The sequence below is a fragment of the Equus quagga genome, chromosome 13 (assembly GCF_021613505.1).
Source record: "Equus quagga isolate Etosha38 chromosome 13, UCLA_HA_Equagga_1.0, whole genome shotgun sequence".
Taxonomy (NCBI): Eukaryota; Metazoa; Chordata; class Mammalia; order Perissodactyla; family Equidae; genus Equus; species Equus quagga.
Genome location: NC_060279.1, coordinates 31,867,208 through 31,873,991, shown reverse-complemented (window position 1 = coordinate 31,873,991; position 6,784 = coordinate 31,867,208).

Below are 6,784 nucleotides of genomic sequence, written 5' to 3'. Positions count from 1 at the left end.
ATGTTCATGGGAATCACCTGAGGATCTTAGAATTCAGATTCTGATGCCGTAGACAGGACCCGATTCTGGGTTTCTATCAAGTCTTCGGAAGATGTTGATGATGCTGGTCTGAGGACCGCATTTTGAGTAGTGAGGTCCTAGAGATTATCCAGTTCTCAAATAGTAAGTACATTACTTCTTGAATGTTCAGCTTGGATTACAATTGATTGATTGTGGAGCTAGAGCCCGGTTTTGAGGAAGATTGTAAAGACTGTGAAGCAGCTTCAAGACCCAGAGAAAAAGTTGAATAATCAGTGATGTTTGTGTGAATGAGAAAGGGCCATGTTTCATTATGTTTGAGTCATTTCAATGTCCTCATTCCTAGAATAATTGACTTAATCATTTTCCTGCAATAAATATGGTTTGGCCAGATATTTTCTGGGAGGCTAACTAGAGGCAGTTGTGGTGTAATGAAAAGAGCTTATCTTGGAGTCAGAAGTCCTAGATATGACTCCCTGTTAATCTTTCCGAGTCTCTCTAAGCCTCAGTTTCTTCTTCTGCGAAATGAGGGTAATAAAACCTACATGACAGGGTGTTAGGGACATTCAGTTTAATTAGAGGCTATGTAAACTCCAGGGAACTACACAAATATAAGTGCTATTTTATGACCTGTGATTTATTGAGATTCAATGTGCCTGGTAGTACCAGAGGAGAGAAGACAAATATGGAAACTTTGGTATACAATATAGCTTTAACAGTCTAATCCAAGAGATGGAGCATGTACAGGCGAAAAACCTTAAGGATGTTGTTATGTCAAGAAAAAAAATATGGTGTGAACTAGGCATATATTTGCTAAACAGATTCCAACAGCTAGTTCAAATTGAGTGGCAGTAATTTGTGGAGAGTTGCTGGAAGTTGGCATTGAGCTAGGACATGAAGAAATGAGGGATGTGGATTGACAGAAAGGATGAAAAAATTGCTTAAGCAATCTAAGTAACTCTTTTTCTCACCTATAAAATAGAGATTAAAATAAAACCTCACAGAGTTCTTGTGAGGACTGAATGAGATGATGTATTTATAGGCTTAGCACAGCGTCTTACCTACAGTAAGTGCCCACTGCTTGATTTTTTAACCTTTACTGTTTTTGAAATTTGAATGAGTAATATAAACTCATGATTCAAAAAACCAAGCAATATAACAAAGTATACATTGACAAGCCTTGTTCTCATCTCTCTTCCCACCAGCTGATTCCTCCTTTCCCCGTAGGTAACTACTCTTAGCAATTTATGTATCTTTCTACTGTTTGTTTATGCAGATACAAGCACATACAAAAATATATTATTATTCTCTTTTTTCTTCCACAAAATGTAATGTATGATATACACTATTCTGCACTTGAGTTTTTCACTTTCTTCTTTATTCATATATTATATGAATATAGATAGAGAACATTTCTCTAATTTTTATAGCTGAATACTTTTTTTGGTGTGTATTATCTTTTGAACTTGTACCATAGTTATTTTTCTTAATTGAGATATAACTGACACATAAATTTTATTAGTTTCAGGTGTACAACATAATGATTCAATGTTTGTATGTATTGCAAAATGTTCACCACGGTAGGTCTAGCATCACTACACCTAGTTACGAATTTTTTCCTTGTGGTGGGACCTTTTAAGATCTACTCCCTTAGTGAAGCGCGATAGTTTATTTATCCAGTTCCCTATTGATGGACCTTGGACTTCTTCTTCTTATAAATATGCTGTAATGAAAACCTTTGGTATACCCACCATTTTGTATGTGTGCACTTAAATCAATGGGTTAAATCTCCAGAAGTGGGTTAAATGCATTTGTATTTTGATAAATATTAGCAAATTTTCATCCCCGGAATGGAGGTTTGTACTGTTTGGCACTCCCATCAGTCTACAGCCCCACAGCCTTGCCGACAGAGAGTGCTGTCAGACTGGATGTTGATACCACCTTCACCACTTACTCTACTAAATTCTTTTATTAAATAGGTCTATTTCTGAATTTTCTAGTTTGTGTTGTGGTCTGTTTGCCTATTCATGTATCATTATCACTCTATATTTACTACACATTATTTATTTAATACACTGTATTTAATACACATTCTTATCTAGAGGGGCTAAAACCTCTTCATTGCTCTTTGTTCTCAGAATTTTTCTGGCTATCCTTGGTTGTTTATTTTTCCATATGGGTTTTAGAATCAACTTGCCCAACTCCAGGGAAGGAGAAGAGGGGAGTCTGTTATAGTTTTCATTTGAATTAAATTAAATGTATAAATTAAGGAGAACTGACCTCTTTATGATGTTCAATCTCCCTATGCAAGAACATGGTATGCCTTCAATTTATTGAGTTCTACTTTTGTGTTGTTTGTGTCATTATCGAGTACATTTCACCCTGAGTAATTGACAAGCAAAAAGGCAAGAGCACAAAGGCTAACAAGTTATGATGGCAAAAAGCAAACAGATTAACCTGTCCAAAAGTGAAGGGACCATAACTCTGAATAGTGGCAAAGTGGTAAGAGGTAGGATTAATCAGGAAGGAAAAAGTGGGAGAAAAAAGTCATTATTATTTGGGCTTAATGCTTTATATTGGTTATCTCACTGAATCCTTATTTCACAGATCATAACAATGTGATAATAATAGTAAGATCTATCCCTTAAGATTATTTTATCCATGAGATAACACATGCAAAGCATTTAGCATAGATGTGAACCACAGAGAAAGAACTCAACAAATGCGAGAGATCATAATGCTGACGAGAATGAAGAAAGAGGAGGAGAATTCAAGGCTCTAAGATAGAAAATAATTTGCCAGAGTTCTTGCAGATCCATAATTCAAGCACAGGTCAGCCAGTTTCTAAAGGCCATGCTCTTTGCACTATATCATTCTGCCTCTGGGGTTTGTTTAATTCAGTTTCATAAGCGTTTATTAAATATCTGCTACAAACAACTTGAATATTTTGTTCCATTCCAGAAGTCACTCTGGCAAAGGCTCATTCATCTGAAAATAATAGAAGCAAATTCAACGTATCATAATTATAAAATGTATACAGGAAGTATTTATCAGCTAATGTAACCAATTATGGAAAGGGCTAGAGTAAGATTGGTCACAGGGATGTCTAGGTTCAGAGATCCAAATGCTGACGGTTGATTTCTTTCTTTTCTCTCTCTCTCTCCCCTCTGCCCTAGTTGTTGGTTCCTCATCTGTCCCTTCTCTCCTCTCTGCTTCCCTGTGCTGTATGCTTTCAGAATGCCTGTTCCCGGGAGTCTGGGCTCACATCATTGCTCCAGGCTCACATCCTCACATCAAGCTCTTCACTCCAGCTCCAGTTAGAAAACTCCCCAGGAAAGTTCTCTGATTGATCAGGCTTGGGCCACATTCTCATGGCTGTGGTCAGATGGCTAAGATGGTGATTGGCAGTTCTACTAGAATCACACACTTGAAGCGGAGGAATTGCATTTGCCCTGTTGAGAACTGGAGGCTGTTTCCAAGAATGCTGGAGCTTTGGGTAGAGAGAACAATAAATGACAATAACAAAAGTAAATTGTAGCAGAGCCACTCAACTGGGCTATCATGAAGACTTTTAAAAGCATGCTTTAATTTTAATGTGATATCATAACGTGGGAAAATGTTCATGCCATGATAATAGATTAAGAAAAACAGAATAGCCAATTGTATGAACACAACTGTGTAAAAGCTAGAAACAAACACCTGTGCATAGAGAAAAGCCTGAAAAAAGAAAACTGCACCAAATGTGAACACTATTAATCTTTGGGTGGTGTGACAATTAGTGGTTTTCCTTCCACTACTTTCTTTGTTTTATTATTCTTTCTGTTGTGGTAGTAGTTTTTATCTGGCCCAAACTTTTTCTTTCTTTTTAAATTATTTATTTTATTTTTATCAAAGTAGTGCATGTGTCTAAAAGCAGCAGTCACTTATCTTCTACCACCAATACCCACTACCCTATCAGTCCGACTGTCCAGATCAGTCACTTTGAACTCTCATACTATTTTTTTCTAACTAGCTTTTTTTTTTTTTTTTTGCTGAAGAAGATTTTCACTGAGCTAACATCTGTTGCCAATCTTCTTCTTTTTGTGCTTGAGGAAGATTAGCCTTAAGCTAACATCTGTGCCAGTCTTCCTCTATTTTGTATGTGGGTTGCTGCCACAGCAAGGCTGATAAATGGTGTAGGTCTACACCCAGGATCTGAACCCATGAACCAGGGCAGCTGAAGTGGACTTCATGAACTTAACCACTACACCATGGGGCTGGCCCCTTCTAAATAGTTTGTTAGTTAGTTAGTTTGTTTGTTTGCTCTGGTGAGGAAGATTCACTCTGAGATAACATTTGTTGCCAATCTTCCTCTTTTTTTGCTTGAGGAATATTTGCCCTGAGCTAACCTCTGTGCCAGTCTTCCTCTATTTTGTATGTGGGTCGCTGCCACAGCATGGCTTGATGAGTGGTGTGGGTCAGCACCCAGGGTCTGAACCCACAAACCTGGGCCACAGAAGTGGCGTGAGCTGGACTTAACCACTATGCCATGGGGCTGGATCCCTCTAAATAGTATTTTTAAATAATATGCTTATATTTCTATGTCTTGGTTTATTGTTTAGACAGTATCTCTTCATTTCTCTTACTAGCATTTGAAGATTAAACTCTTTAAATTTGTCCAAGCATACATATGAACATTTCCCTTCCCTCCATTGTCCCTAAGTAATTGTATCAGAATTATTATCTAAATAAATAGAGGGAGATTATATTATTATGATGTACATACAGTTTACTGTTGGGCTAAGCAGCATCCCTCTTTCTTGCTTTACTTACCTCTTTTGCTGAAAAACATCCTCAAGTAGCTTCTTAAAGGAGGCTTGGGGATAAATATTTAGAGTTTGTATATATCTAAAAATGTCTTCCATCCTCATCCTTGATGAATCGCTTGACTAGATATAGAATTCCAGATTGAAAGCTATTGAAGGGATTACCCCAGTGATGGCCAGAATCTATTATTGAGTACTACTATTGAGAAATCCAGTGCCATTCCTGACCTTGGGACCCATACTTTTCCTCTTTTTAGAAGCTTTTCATTATTTCTAATGTCCTAATAATTCAAAATTATATGTCTGGCTTTTTCCCCATTCATCATGTTGACACTTAATGGGTCCATTCAAACTGGAGATGTGTGCCCTTCAATTCTGAGAAGCTTCTATATTTCTTGAATAATTTTCTTCGATTTTCTCCTCTGGAAATCTTATGATGATAAGAGACATTTTGGGTCAATCTTATAAGTTTATTTATTTTTTCTGCTATTGCCCATTTCTTTAATGTTTTATAATTCTTTCTGGGATATTTCTAAGAGCCCTTGTACTGATTTAAATTTTTTGTTATAATATTTTTAATTTCCACAAGCTCTTACTGCCTTTCTGTTATTTTATCATAGTATCCCGTATTTGGCTTGTGATTGCAGTATCTTTTCTTATCTTTATGAGGAAATTCTGTGGTTTTGTTTGTAGAAATTTTTCTGTTCCCTGGAGAACCATTTATTTTCCACAGAGGGTTCTTTTTTCCCATTTATTTTTTGCTGTTTCCTGCTTTCTCTTTTATGTTTAAAGCTTTCCTCAAATATCTGACGATTCTTTATTTTATGTTCATATTTAATTTGGGGGTAGAGGTGAGAGTCAACTGTTGACCTCCTGAATAGGGTGACTAAGGGGTGAGGCAATCTTTTCACTGGGGGATTCCCAAATGCCGGAATGTGGAGGTCTTTCCCCCAGAGAAGAATTTTTCAATTTCCTGCCTAGGGAGAGTGATCAGAGGAGGATAATTAAGCAGGTCTCAGCCTGTTGTGGGAAGGAAGGGAGGTGGTACTGAGGATCCCTTGGCTCAATATATAGACTTACTCTTCCCCTTTTTTGCCCCTACCCCTCTCCTTAGGATCTCCCACTTCCTAGGGGGAGGGGCAGAGTGAGAGGAGACACGTAGTCACCTGGCTATACAGAGAGGGTAAGGGAATTTGGGGGGAAGTCTAACTTCTCTGTAAAACATCTTCCAACCATTCATCCTCCTAGGCACTCCAAAGGTTAGCCTCTTACTGTATTGAATCTCTCTGGGGTATCTGGTAGATGAATGAGTCTCCTTTTCATCAGACTCCTTCTCTATAGGCACCTGAGGGAGGGAGGGAAGGAGGAAAAGTGAAGGGGAGAAAAAGAGGTAGGGAAAAGGGAGGAGGGGAGGAGAAAAGCTCCTGGATTTGTCCCTGTGAAAAGTCAAGAATCCAACCACAACAGTCACCATGGATCTAGTTTCCAGTTTGAAAGGAAACAAAGAATTAAATAGAAAGGAAAAGAGTGTGAAATATGCAAACCCCAAGGTTTCAGAGAGGAGAGAGGCTTGGGTTTTTCTTGTTTTGGTCTCCAGGGCATGGACTAATGTAAAATAAAATATACTACAAAATCATGTTTAGCTAAATTATAGCAACACAGTAGAATATGCATAATTCGGATTAAACCAGTGTCAGTATGAGTCAGATAACAAACCATATGAATTACTTTGGTGGAAAATAAGAGAGATGAACAGTGCAAGAGGCATCTTTTTGTATTCCTTTTAAGATAGATCACACAGTAACTACCAGGGAACAAAATGAAATTTTAGAGCTGATTATTGCAGTCTGTACATGGTGAAGCTACTGTCATCAGAGCTGATTTGACTTTATCCTCCTCTTTGGGAGAGAGGTTTTGAGGAAACTGATAAGCCAACTTTGCCTCTAAATATTATAACCGAA